This window comes from Rhagoletis pomonella, unplaced genomic scaffold (assembly GCF_013731165.1).
Source record: "Rhagoletis pomonella isolate Grant_MI unplaced genomic scaffold, Rhpom_1.0 Rhpom_scaffold_00001, whole genome shotgun sequence".
In the NCBI taxonomy this organism is placed as follows: domain Eukaryota; kingdom Metazoa; phylum Arthropoda; class Insecta; order Diptera; family Tephritidae; genus Rhagoletis; species Rhagoletis pomonella.
Genome location: NW_023458555.1, coordinates 67,694,380 through 67,709,251, shown reverse-complemented (window position 1 = coordinate 67,709,251; position 14,872 = coordinate 67,694,380). Strand labels below are relative to the sequence as shown.

General features: G+C 36.5%; 1 protein-coding gene across 1 annotated transcript in view; it reads right to left on the bottom strand.

Annotated features, from left to right (window-relative positions):
* Nucleotides 1–7,024: 7,024 nt before the first annotated feature.
* Nucleotides 7,025–14,872, bottom strand: part of LOC118747251 (protein doublesex) — a 1,135,543-nt gene continuing 1,127,695 nt past the window's right edge. Inside the window, exon 5 of the mRNA XM_036481241.1 lies at nucleotides 7,025–7,433. The gene's annotated coding sequence lies outside the window, so the exon portion shown is untranslated. The remainder of the gene's footprint in view (nucleotides 7,434–14,872) is intronic.

Here is a 14,872-nt window from a genome sequence, read left to right as displayed (position 1 = left end):
TAATGTTGATTATTTTAATTAAGTCCTAAGATAAGTTTGTGAATCTTATCAGTGTTCTATGTAAGAACCAAAAATCAATCCCCTCGCCAATTAGAACTTTTGCTTTAAAAGAAAAATATACATAGCGCATTTACTCAATACTTGGTCTGGCATCCCTGTTTGAGCATTGATGTGCTCAGCTCACTGTTGCCAAGGTTGTGCATTTTGCACTAAATTTAGTGCTTTTGGGAAACCAAAAAGCGAAAATGATTGGAATTCAATGCTTGGTGCGGTATTTAGTGATGCTTTTTTAATTTAAGCACACCGAATGCATAGGTACATATGTATGTATGTGAACACTATACACTAATATTCTACATTAAGATGGAATTCATTTACTGAATAAAATGTGAGGAATAGGTAAATTAAATATGTTTTGCGTTGTTATAAATGTATTGAAATTAATTTATTAATAAAAACGTGAGGAAATGGATATGTATATACACTTTTTACTGAATCAAACAAATTATTAAACATGATAATAAAAACTTGGCGCGTTTGTTTTGGAAAAATTGGCTGTATCTGGTGGCCTGATGCCACACTGGCTCAGTTGTCGCAAAAGTACACATACATACACGCATTTTTACTTGAAAATAAGTGTGTAGTGGTTAATATGTATACGATGCCATCTCCGTACAGCACACTTCACCTCGCCTAGCACGCTTGCGTGCTTGCAGTTTGCCCGCGACGTCGACTGCGTGCACCTCTGCTGTGCATCCCTACTCTAAACTAACTGGGAATTGAGTCGACATCCCTACGTGAAGCTCTAAGAATTCGAAACGGCAGAGGATTGGCTGTAGAAGAAAACATACACTCGGAATCAGAACTATCTGGGAAAGTTGTGAATCTCTGATTGCCTTCTCGCTCGGGTTCCGGTTTCCCTGTCGACGATGATCTCAGGGGCATCTTGGAGTCACCACCCCCTTCTGTCCACACTTGAAGCAGAACACATTCCGAATCGCTTCCTCGCGATAGATGTAAGAGTGTCCCATCTTGTCACAGTTCCAGCACTGTATTCTTGAATAGTCCGGTTTCCTAGTCCTCTTCAAATTTAGCGCTTCCACTTGTGGATCAACTTCTCCATCCATTCCTCCTGTCCATTCATCCGCTGTGATAGTCATGATTTCGTTGACATGCCGTCTTGAATAGTTCGGTACCCGGCTCCTGGTTTCCTTCAGGATCTGTTGGCCTTTCCTAGCAACGTCACGTAGGTCATGTAGGGTTTGCGCACCAGCATTAAAAAGCTTCAACTTCAGGCTGAGGTCATTGGGTGCGGTTTGAGATGCAGTTACCAATGCACTTAATGTGTTCATATTTTCCCGCATTGTTCTCATTTCAGCTCTCATTTCTTCTTGCGAAGTACGTAAGAGCTGATGAAGCACCCCTACCCACGAATCTCCTGCCGGCGGTCCGCCATTAGAACGTCTACTTCTATCTTCTGCAGTACCTTCACCAAAAACGGTATTCCCTGGCAAAGACCTATCATTTTCCTGTCTTTCCGAAAGCATTGTCATGGAGGTAGCGGAAACATTCTGGATCGAAGTCACAGGTGGTGTCAAGTAAGTTTGAAGTTTGACTTGATAGCCGTTAAGTCCCGGAGCGGGGTAATGGTAAATATCAGATAAGTAGTCGCAAAATGTTAAGAACAGGTAGGAAAAGCAGGTAGTTAAGTCAAGGTGTAATTCAGGTAAGTGGTTCAAGTTAGCCTAAGGTACTTATAGTTAAGTCTTAGTTTCTGGTTTTATTTTCTCTTTAGGTCTTTAAAGTATTTGCTTGAAATCTTCAATTTTCTTTTTCCTTTTTAGATTTATTTAATTGGTATAGTTATTATTATTATTATTATTTATTTGTATTGTTATGTAGTGGCCATTTGTTTATAATAATTTCTAAAATTTTTCCTTTTAGGTTTTAATTGTCGTAAGTATTAAGTCGCGGGTTTGTTTTGGTTGGTTTCACTTTTAATTCAAGTTAATTTAGCTTTATTTCATTTTATTTTACGTCATTGGATTTATTTTGTTTATTTAATTCAATTTTAGGTTAGCTTAATTTGCTTTCGCTTTAATTGTACAAGTGCACCGATAAAACGTATATCTGGCAAACAAAATGACAAATTGTAGCCAATATTTTTTGCCTGTGGTCGTTGGAGTAGTTGTGTAACAAAACTGGTCAAATGTCATATTTATCAACTTTGATAAAAATGGCTTTAAACGTATTATTTCTTAAGCTATATAATCGAGCAGTTATATAAGTTCCCACTTCTACTTGACCTTTGACGTACGTCAAAGAGAACATAGACTTTTTACAAATATATATTTTTTGTTTGCTCTTCTTTTAATACCTGCATTTCTTTCTTTATTATGATTTTTTTGGACCAATCTTAAAAAAAAAACTACAGACATAAAACAAGAAAGTGTGCACTGTAATTTTAAAACAAATTGTCGTGATTTGCTCATGATGTTACATATCATCACCTGAAATGCAAACAGACGTAACAAACATCGTCGCTGAAATACAAAAAGTCGTAACTAATAAAGAATTCAAAATTCAGTTTTTGATTGATATGACGGATTTCATCGAATTTCAACTCCCACATCAATTATGGTATTGTTACGTCTTCTTGCATTTCAGGTGACGATATATTCCATTCAATCATTTCAAATGTGGCTCTTTGGGGAATTTATTTTAAGGAAAAATTTTAAAAACAGTAATTTTGTTTACTTGTTGGGAAATATTTTTTCATAGATATAAATATTGGATCCTTGCCTACAGGCCTCTGTGGTAAAACTCTCCCCTACGTCTCCCTTCTTTGCTATTTGAAGTTAAAGATTAAGCTCCCACAATAGGGAATTCCAGCAGAAATCTTCAACATTTAGCTATAAAGAGAATCGATACTGAATTTGTACAAAGCTATAGGTCCGACCTTGAATTAGGTAAGAATTACGTAACTATCTGAAACCCTCATCATTCGTGATTCCAATAATTCTAATGATTAAAAAAAACGGGGTGCTTTTAAAAAAAAAAACAATATTCTGATTCGATTCGGCTGGCAGCCAGGATCTTAAAAACAGAATCTTGTTCAAGGTTTTCATTTCTGGAAAATAATAATTTATTTTCCATATCCACCTATCTAGCTCGCTATATGCACAAATTTTTCAAACCAGTCGCAGAAGACTCATTAAAATGAATTACAAAAACTAAAATCGAAAAACGCTGATGACGTTACAAGTTCTTCAAATTCTGAAACTGCTAAAGGAATGAGAATGAAGAATTCTTTTAAAAAAAGCTTCAGAAAAACCTGACACATCTGGTTTGGTTTGTAAGCGCTGTTTAAACAACGATCTCGTCATTATGCTAGATTCTTCAAGTGAACATGAAAGTCAGGAGGATACATCCGACATTTGCAGCCCCGATGCAATTCTTATTACTTCTTATTAAATAAAATTTTCAATTTTTAAATTTAAGAGCTAAGTAAAATAAACATTATTAAAAATTACTAACTTTATAAAATTTTTATTTACCTAAATAACTTAGTTTACTTGCCTGGTTATTTCTCAAAAATACTTGACATCCGCATTCGCATTCGCATCCGCGGATGTTAGCTGTTAGACATCCGCATCCGCATTCGCAACCGCGGATGTCTAAAATTTCACATTCGCAACATCCCTAATATGTATATGTATGTATGTGTATATGTACATACATTGGTGTAAGTAGCTGTGTGCATATACACTGGTACGTACGTACCCTGTCAGAACCAAGTAGACAGCCTTACAACTAAAAACTGGATAATTAGTTAGCATTTGATTACTTTGGAACAAAAGCAGCAGAGAAACGGTTAGCTGTTTATATCGTGACTGTTTTGTAATTTTAACCATTAATTCCGAATTCTCTTAGCCAAAAGCCTTTAAAGATAGTTAGAATCAAGTGCGGAATCAAACATCGCCGTGTCATTACAACACACGCTTGTACTACTTACAAAAAAAAAATTTTTCAGTAATGTCCGTTACGTGGGGTATATACTCAAATCAGGACAGGTCTATAAATCATATACGTATGTATACTACTTAGTAATATATATGTACATAGAGTACTTATCCTGTGTTAACTTTACAAAGAAAAGTTCTGGTTTTTGTTTACGTGTTTGTCTGTTCTTAGGTTTTTCTTTCTTATTTTTTTAGGCGTACCTAACTTTTATCAAAATTGCTGTATATTACACATTTAATATTAAAACTTAATCATATCAAGTTTCCTCTCTTCCTTCTTTTTGTATGTAAGTTGGGTGTTTCAAAAAGAATAAGTGTGTTTCCCTTTCTCTGCCGCTGTCGTTGCCGCCCGGGTGCTTACCCCGGTTGATGACGTTGTTTTTGTGGTCGCCTTATGCGGTCCTGTTGCTGACGTGGCAACCGCTCCTATGGCGGGTTGCTGTTGCCGTTACCGCCCGGATGCTTACCCCGGTTGATGACGTCGCTGTTATGCGGTCTTTGTTGATGGTACCGCCCGGTTGCTTACCCCGGTTGATGACGTTGTTTTTGTGGCCGCCTTATGCTCCTATGGCGGGTTGCTGTTGCTGTTACCACCCGGGTGCCTACCCCGGTTGATGGACGTCGCTGTTATGCGGTCCTGCTGTTTGCTGCTATTGCTGAGGCGCTGTTGTTGTTGTCTGGGTGTTGCCGCTGTCTTTGCCGCACGGGTGCTTACTCCGGTTGATGCTAGTATGGCTGCTGCTGGGGCAGCCGTTGAGAAAACGAAGTGTAGCCTAAATCAGACCCGAGCACCTGGAAGGGAAACATTATTACGATTCAGAGCGACTCAGATCAGATCTCATGAAACATTCTTCAGTCAGAAACCCTCACAACAGTTGACGGGAAGCACCTAATCACGGGGCACCGAAATCGGCTCAACCGAACTGGGCATACATGCTTTATTTCGGTTTTGTCATATGCATTATCTCGGTTTTTTCCATATGCACAACTTCAGGGTGCTCCTAGTCACCCGTAAAACGACTTTGTGGTGTGGAGTGAAAGAAAAAGAGGTGCACAACATCCCGAAATCGGGGCACCAACACACCACACACCAACATGAGGCCAATACGAGCCTTCAAGCGTTTGCTGGGTTAACTTGTTGACTGCAAGGTGTATGTGTACGCTTTCCTGCTCCAAGTTACTCCATCCCAATAAAAGAAAGGCTGGAGCAGAAATCGTGCTCAAATGGGGGCAGAAGTAGGGTAAGTTGGAGCAAGGAGGCTCGCACGGAACACCACGTACAGTTCACTACCCCGCTTATGCTTATGAATATAAAGACGACTTACCTGGTTTGTGGCTGTTAAAGATGGTGCTGGTTGTCCTTCCGCGAGGTCGGTGGTGGTTGGTGGTGATAGGGATGCGTAGCAGGACCCCCGTTGGTCTTTATGATGGATGGTGGAGTGCCATTCACCACAGTGGAATTTTCCATTTCTTCTATCGCTTAAGGAGCGACTTAATTGTTCCCCCTTTTCGTTTGTTTTTCTTTCAAGGCAATTCACTTTTCAATTGTATCTCTTTTTTTGTCCTTATCGCGTTAAAAGCGATTTAAATCTTTTCCCTTCTTTTAGTTTTATATAAACGAAATTAACTTAAACTTTTCGTCACCTTTCACTTCCACACTACTTGCTGTCGATTCCAGAATGTCATGGCCGATTGCGGGGTTGCCAGCAGGTTTTATACTCTTGCACTGCGGAAAATTAGGTATTCCATTTGGAAGAATAACGGGCACTGCGTCATGTGGACTAGTCCCGTTACTCTTCCAACTGGAATTTGCCGCAGTGTAAGAGGGAATGTCAAAAAAGTATGTTCGAGACTGTCCGGGGTTACCATGACCCTGGTGAGTAGTCCAAAAGCTTTGTTCCCTTACTGGCCGTCTTCACAGGATACAATTTATTGTTGTTCAGCTATCTGTTTGTTTGCTAGATATAAGTTATATTAGGGCGATATTTGTGCAGGTTTTTATATCTTGACATCCGCGTTTGGCAAGTATTTTTACCGGACTTAACCGCTAAAAAACAATCTTTGAAAATCGATAGTTTACATCCAAGAACACAATACCAAATGATCCAACGGAATACAGCTCAACTTTTGCTTCTATGGGCCGTGCCAATTGATAGAATGGGGGAATCTTTGACGGATCAGCATACAAATTTGACATTTCTTGTGGTGATTACGGACGTCAGAATTTTTTCTAGCTCATGGGGCTAGGTAAAATTTGACCGCTTCTAAATGTGTATATACATAACCTTGTTGGTGATAGTAGAGCTAAAATCGAAATGGAAACCAATGAAAACCACAGAAAACGTACGTTACTTGCAAGTATAACTAGATGTAAATTTTGACAATTTCAGCAGCACGCACAATTAGAGCTTTCGCACATGCGTTTGTTACGTATGTTTTTTCACTGTAAATATTTTACTTTGCGTTTGACACGGCAAATCTCAATTTATTCGGACACCAGGCAGAAAAAGTTATAGATTGGCACTGGCCCTATATCAGAATAACGATAATGTTTCCGCCAGAATGTTTTAGTACAAAGGAAATCGTATCTGTCAAACTACCAAGTTACTGCAATAGATGCCAAGATATAAGCCGCGATATGTATTGTGCTTCACATTCCAAGAGATGTGTCAAGTTACAAATTCCATCCTGTGAAGACGGGCAGTTACAGACAATTGTCACAAGCCATCACTAGCCTCCGCTGGAAAGCGTTTATTAACAAACAAAAAACCAACAAAATAGTGAAAATCAGCGAAAGCTGTCCGCAAAGAGACACAGCTATCACAAAATGGCAGACCTTCCATGCTACCGGGTGCACTAGAGTAACCCATACCAATTTCTAAAAAACCTGGGTAACAGTTATTCGTCGCCACGTTATATTTTGTTCAGGCGACGATATGTATATAGTATTTATATATACATTTTTAAGAAATATTAAAGCTTATGCAACTCGTTTGCCTATTATCTTTATTTGCTATTTCTTCCGATTGTTTTTCGCCATTTCATAATTTATATCCATCTAAATCCATACATATGTATGTAAGTATATATACATATGTATGTGTACTTATGTATGCAATATGCTTGAAGTATTGAGATCTGTGTTTATTTTCACATATGTTCAGTTTAAGCACATGCCAGCCTTATTAAAAAAAATAAGTTATCGATATCCGCAAATTCAAAAGCTTATTCAAATTAATAATATGAAAATCACATCTACATATACAATTACAATTTTACTTAATCTTTTTAATAAATATTTTATGTTCCGAGTTGTCCATTGAATTCCGGTTTTTTCTCTTAGTTCCTCTTTAATATTTAGCTTCAAAGTATTTATATGGATTAGATTTAGTACCAACGGTTTAGTCATCACTGAAAAAAAAGAGAAAGGAGTTCCATTATTTACATGAAATTTCCATATGCAAGATATACGAGTACATATGTATACGTATATAAGCAAAAAATTACACCAACAAATTATACGCATAATGGCAGTATTAATTAAACCAAACACTTAATTTTGACGATATGCTCTCCACGTAGGGATGCAAACGATATATCGAGTAATTGCGCAATTTTTCTGGCGCTAGCTCAATAACGCCAGCGCTACCTGTGGTGTCAGCGCACTAACCCAGCGCAATAGCGCAGTGTACTGAATTGAAAACGGCGCCATCTGAGTGTCACCACAGTACCCATCGTCATACAGTGCAGTACACCATACAATGGTGTCATGTCTATTCTTTCTATAAGCGCTGAGCAACGCTTGTACCGCCAACTGAATCTAATTGCTAAGAATGTAGTAAATGCCACGATATCCTATCATTCTTCAGTAAAAGCTTTAAATTTACGTTCTCAACACTCAAAAGCAAAAACAAAGTACGTGTAAATTTTCAAAGAGTTAAGGCGAATTGTGTGTGTGCCTCCTATGTTGCTTGGTGTTAATGGCGCTGGCGCTTTCCATTTACTGGTGTTGGCACGGCAACTCCGGCTATGGTATTAACGCAATCGCGCCGCGCAGCGCAGTGTTACCCATGCCTAATATCGATGATTTTTCGGTAGATATTGATATTTTTATATCGATGTTTTGAAAACCGATATATCGACATCGACGATATTTGTTTTCGATACTACGATATTTATATTTTGACGAACTTTTAGTTTCCTATATGTAGATGCTTCTTTGATAACTTGTTAACCACGATCCAGAAAATAAAGGCCATTCGCGGACCGCTAACCCTCTCTTCGTCGATTTGACAACATCCACCTAATCGCTGACGTCATAAAATACTTTTGTTTACATTCCCTGTTGCCAACTTCATGCTTTTCGCACCAAATTTAGTGGGTATTCTAAACGCGACAATTTTTGAGTTTGGTGCTTGGCGCGTTTTTGGTGCTTTTGTTTTTAGTTTGAAGACACCAAATTAGAAAATCTTAAAAAAATTTATAGCAATCGTAAGTGTGATAAGCAACTTTACAAAAATTTAAACAAAATCATGGCACAGTGACAATCATAAGCGACAACAAAATATGTGGCAGCACCTTCAATCATGCCAGAAGAAATCAACCGTCGTGCAAGAAACAGTGATTTTTATTAATTTGAATCGGCATCCTTACAATAAAATTATGTATTCATATAAAGTCCATAAAATACACCAATAAAAATTGGGTACTTTTTCAAATTCAAAACTTGGCAATACTGCCTTTCGTTCGATGCTTTTTCTTTTTCTTGTCGAGTTCGTCTTGCTCTCTCATTCTGGTATATTTTGACGTCACGGCCAGTTGCTCTCAGCTCGATTGGCGCAATCTTGTATTCTATCATTCATGCTTGTTAACAACAAAATTGAATTCTTACTACACTACGGTGACCATAAATATGGATTCAAAATGAAGGACAATTTTTCAAAAATATGCCTACATATATTTACGTAATATGTAAATATCAAAAGAGTATTTATGATTCTAAATTCCTAATACATTTTAAACTTTACAAATTAATCACGTTTTCTTCATCGATATTAATCTTTTTTACATGAAAATTTATCAAAGTATAGTAAAACATATAATAATTACAATAGCTTACACGAAAAGTGAAAATCTTTAAAGGATTATTTTATAGGCAAATGTTGAGTCATTCAAAACGAAAACAATACCCTGCGCTCCATAGTATCTACATTTCTAATCCGATTTTCATTATCTTTGGCTCAAAGTTTACTGTAATGATATATCTTCCTTATCGAATTTTTAAAATAATGAAAAAAATAATCAAATGAAACTGCGTGTTTGATTGAAAATCTCACTTTTTTCGACTTTGAAGACAAAATGCAAATGGTCGCCTGTAGCACTAAGAATTTTCATTGAAGTCGCCACAAGTTATATATTTTGGCAAGAGGCACATCAGCTGTAAGTCGCTTACGTTGATTTGGAGATTTTTTCATGAGATATTGAAGAAAAGCTACGAATAGTACCAAAAAACACTTTTTTGAAAAAATCCGCAGCTGTCCTACCATACGTGCTATCACGGCTATAGTAAAATTAGAGCAGAAAGAGAGTATAATATCCTTACCTAAAGTATTCTTCATGTTTGTATAAAGACGTGGGGTGAAACCCGCCGGTAAAAGCTAGTTTGAAATAAAACTCAACTTGCCTACACACACTTTCAGTCCCGGATTGTATTACACAATTACTTATTAAATCAGGACGTATTGAAACGCTAACAATATTTATTAAAAATAAATCAAAAGAAGAAATACATACATTACACTGTAGGTCAATTTTAAGGTTTTGAAATATCACAGCTAAACGGCCAAACACGTAAACTTAATTTTGGCCTCTAGATTACGGTGGCGTTTTCAGAAAATCCGTATCACGTCAAAATTTTGAGATATTTAGGGGCGAAGTTTAAGAGTTCTGAAAGTGAATTTTTCGTCGTTTAAAACACTGTGCTCAGGTTTTGAATTTTTTTCTGGGCAAAGGTTTTGATAACTCATCTTACTTAACTGGGATCTTTTAAATTCAATGGCTTCCTCCGTTTTTCCAGATTGGCTCTAGTTTTCGAGATAACGGTGCTTGAAAATCTGCTTAAATTTTAGGTTTTTTGTTAATAATTACCTCACATTTGCGTGTGCTACTGTATTCTGATATTACCTTAGCTATTTCTGAAAATTCTCAAACTCATATTTTATGTCGTAATATTTTTTTATAATATTAGTTTATATACTATTTGGACCTAAATTTGGGTTCTCTTCAATCCCGTTTTGGCATATTTTGCTAGTTTCTATTGCTCGAATGATTTTTTAAATATCCTTTGCCTCCTGCGATCGACCAGCAAAAGTCCGCCAACATTGGATTCAATCGTTTTCCAGCGAATCGGTCCTCAAAACACATAATGGATTCGTGAAATCTCTCTCCTACCTCGCCGCTTTCTGTTGAAAGCTGTTGCTCGTAAAAGTCAAAGTGACTGTGTAGCATGTGGATTTTAAGCCACATGTGCACATCAAAGGCGTTAAAAGATTCCATCAAGTTCGCAATAAAAATGGCATATTCTGGTGAATGCTTTTTACACACAACGTGTTTAATTAAAGCCCGAACGGCATCCCATGCAACGGCTGCTGTGCCATCAAGAATTTCCAAGAAGCCTTGATCTTTCATTAATCTTCTGATGTCCGGCCCATTCAGCACACTTGAAATAAAAATTATAGGGTTCTTAAAGCAAGAGGGAGATATAATAAAATATATGAGCGAAAATCACTCAAATGGGCCACCCAAAATTGGACGGTCAAGATATTTTCGCACAAATCGCTTTATTCGGTTTACAACCACTTGAGAGATTTTCACTCATATACAATCAAAAAACTACCTTCAAGGATTTTTTAACGGAAAGTTTTGGAAAGGCATTATTTTTCAAATATAGGAATGCAGTTTAGTTGACTATAACCAAATGTTTGATGTAATTCTTATCAACGCCAAGTTTGATATGTAAATCGGGAAGCATGATTTTATTAAGCTCTATCAAGGGCTCGTGAACTATATTGAATTGACCAATCGATTGTTCCTTTCTTTTTGGCCAGTCACATTTGGTACAGTGATTGCATTTGGCTCTACTATCCCAATGACAGAACAAAAAAAAACAGTAATTAGTGTAGCCCGTTTGCATGCCTGATAGTAGTGAGAGAACTTTAAAATCACACTTTACGCGCCACCTGTGCTCTTCGTACTTGATGCAATCTAAGATTAATTGCATTGTTTCGTATGATTTCTTTATTCCAACCGCATACAAGATGGGAACGGGTTTCTTGCTACTATCGCGATAGAGCAAGACTGCTTTCAAACTTCGCTTTGATGCGTCAATAAAGAGACGCCATTGTTCGGGTTTATAGTCAGTAATTCCCATTTCATTCAGCAAACCTGCAACATCAATGCAATAAGCCTGAGTGCCATCTTCCGATAACTTGAAATATGGCATAAACGGATCTTGTCTATGTTTGTAGGCCGTTACTTTTACTCCTGGTGCTAAAACATTCACGCTTTTCAGTTCTGATGCCAAAATCATTGCGTTGTTATGGGGTTTAGGTGTTCTTGGGAAATGAAAGACGGTAAATTGTTTTCAATCGGAAAGTAATCAGATCCATCATCAAGTGGTAATGGCGTTGCCATAGACTGTTTGCAATCATAGACAGTTTCGAGTTCGAACGGATGATTTGGAACTTGTAATGCATCACTATGTGCAACAGGTAAATGAGCGCTCGGTACAACTTTGTAGACGACAAAAGACCGATCTATTGAATTAAATATTTATGAGTATATGTACGTACATATATATGCATATATCGATGGCTGAGTGGAAGTTCGACCTATCTCAGCTGCCGATTTAAAAACGCCCTATCTCAGCAAATTTTCAATGTATTTTGAGATAGGGCGTTCTTCAACAAAATTCTGAGATAGGATGTTTTTCAATAAAATTCTGAAATAGTGCGTTCTTCAATCAAATTCTGAAGTAGGGCGTTGTTGAAAAGTTTTCTGAGATAGGGCGTTTTCGAACTGGCTGCCGAGATAAGTAGATCTTCCACTCAGCCATCGATATACAAATGTTAAGTTTGTTTGTTCGGCGGACAAAAACTAAAAAAGTTCTGCACCATTGTTTTTTTTTTATTTGGACATCTGCTGCAGACTTTTCAAGGTTGGTTATACTTAGGCGTGGTACCTTCCAAACATACAGACACTTTTACCTATTTCATACACTCAGCGATTAAGGTGGGGGCAAACTATACATAATTTCATGGTTTTATTTAAATTTACTTACTTTTTCGATTGAAACCAAGTGTATTGTTGGTGCATGCATAACAGTTTTCAGCTCCGTGTTTTCCGGGATTTGTCCAAATCATTGGTAAACCGAATGGTATTGAAAATCGTTTTTTTTGTCCACCAATAATTCATCGTACTAATGCACGAAATACATGTGAATTCGGGAGTGTATTTATTTTGTGCAGGTTCAGATTGAAAAAAGTACCATTTATAGCATGCTAGTGCATTTTTATTTGAGACTAATTTACGCTGGTCTGATTTCAAAACGAATTTACCACAAACGAAATTTATTGCAAAGATTTTTAATTTTTTTCATCCTTAGGAGTTTCCGAAGACAATGATATGATGAATAAAAGTTTTTCGCAAAATGTTCGATGTTTTTTATCAATTAATATGACAGTAATCGCGCGCGTAGATTTTCGGTTTGTGTTTTTTGGTTCCCACCTTATGTGAAATAGACGCGGTATAGACCGCCGCCTATTTGAAAGCATTACTCAGTCACTTTGACTTTAACGAACAACAGCTTTCACAGTACAAAAAGGTATTAAAAAGCGATTCGTACAACAGAAACTGCAAAAATATGCCAGAGTGGGATTGAAAAGAACCCAAATTCAGGTCCAAGCAGTGTATAAACTACTATTATAAAAAAATATTACGAAATAATATATGAGTTGTAACGCAAAACCACATATCTGAACAATCAGTTGTATGGGAGCCATTAGCGCACACAAGGGGTGCGTTTTGGGGTTCAAACCCCCCCTAAAGCTAATAACCTCAAATACAAACTGTATCTTCAAGCTAAGAATCCAGCACTCAAGGAAATTATAAGAAATATTTATTATAATTTCTGTTGCCTGAAAAAGCGGCAAGGAAATAAATATACGAGCATTTTTTTCTTGAGAGCTGCAAACTGATTTAAGAAATTTTGGTAGAAGAAAATTTCTTTTCCATTTCTCGTCCGTCGTTTTATATGAATTTTTCGTTTTTCTTGAGAGTTGAGTTAATTTTTTCGGTACTAGAAATATTAAGAAAATTTAGCAATCGTGAAAACTCACCATCTCTATCGAAAACCAGAAACCAGAAATCGAAAAGATGAGCATAAAAGTGCAAAAATTTATGGAATCAATAAATTTATTTTTACTGACTCTTAAAATTTTTTATTAGGTACTTTTAAAAGTTGAGCGCATTTTGAGTTTATAGAACTTTTTATTAAACAAGTAGTTTTTAAGGAAAGAACACAACCGACTTCAAATTTAGGGGTACCGTTAATTTCTTCATGATCCAATGATCGGATCTCTATACCAAATTACGGGACGATCTTTCCGGCGTATTGATAACCTCCTCTTTTTTTAAAGTCGGTTAAAAGTGCTTGAGTTCTGTTAATCTTATGTAAATAAAGTGCACTTTATGGATTTTAAAACGTTTATTTATTTATTACATACTGTACATAAAACTTGCATGAATGTATTTTAAAGAGCGTATTATCTGAAGCAAATTTTCAGTATTTTCCGGTGATATATATTCAGAAATATAAAACCCCCCCTAAAATATATTCCTGGGTGCGCCCCTGATGGGAGCTATATGTTATAGTGAACCGATTTCCATGATTTTTAGAAATAGCTAAGGTAATACCAAAATATAGTCACATGCAAAATTTTAGTATAATAACCTTAAAACTGAGGTAATTTAAAAAAAAAAAACCTAAAATTTAAGCAGATTTTCAAGCACCGTTATCTCGAAAACCAGAGCCAATCTGGAAAAACGGAGGACACCATTGAACTTAAAAGATCACAGTTAAGAAGGATAAGTTATCAAAACCTTTGTCCAGAAAAAAATTCAAAACCTGAGCACAGTGTATTAAACGACGAAAAATTCACTTTCAGAACTCTAAAACTTCCCCCTAAATATCTCAAAATTTTGACGTGATACGGATTTTCTGAAAACGCCATCGTAATCTACAGGCCAAAATTAAGTTTACGTATTTGGCTGTTTACCTGTGATATTTTTGCCTCCCTACTAGAGATGGGCACGGGCCGGGAATTTGGCAGGGTCCGATGGGCCCCTGCGGAAGCCGCGGGTACGGGCCGGAATATTTGCTGTCAGCACGAACTCGTGCGGGCCTGGGCGTTCAGTAAAATTTCATAAAAGCACGAAAAGGCCCGTTGCTAATACTAAAAATTTAGATGAGCTTTTGTTTTTATACAAAAAAAAGTACATAGTTAAAACTCTTTTGATAAGAGAAAAGCAAAAAAAGAAATATTTGGAAACCGATAGAAAATATATGATACTTAGTAGTTTTGTTTACATATATATCTGTACATAAAATACCTTCCACTTTTTCTACTTCCCAGAAAGTATATTATAAAAATCTTTGATGTAAAATATTGATTCGCTTAAGTAAATATACATATGGACATAAACACAAAATTAAAAATATGTACATATGTATACATACAAATACGTTTTAATGCTAAAATATACATGTTTTTTAATAGTGTTTATTCATAATC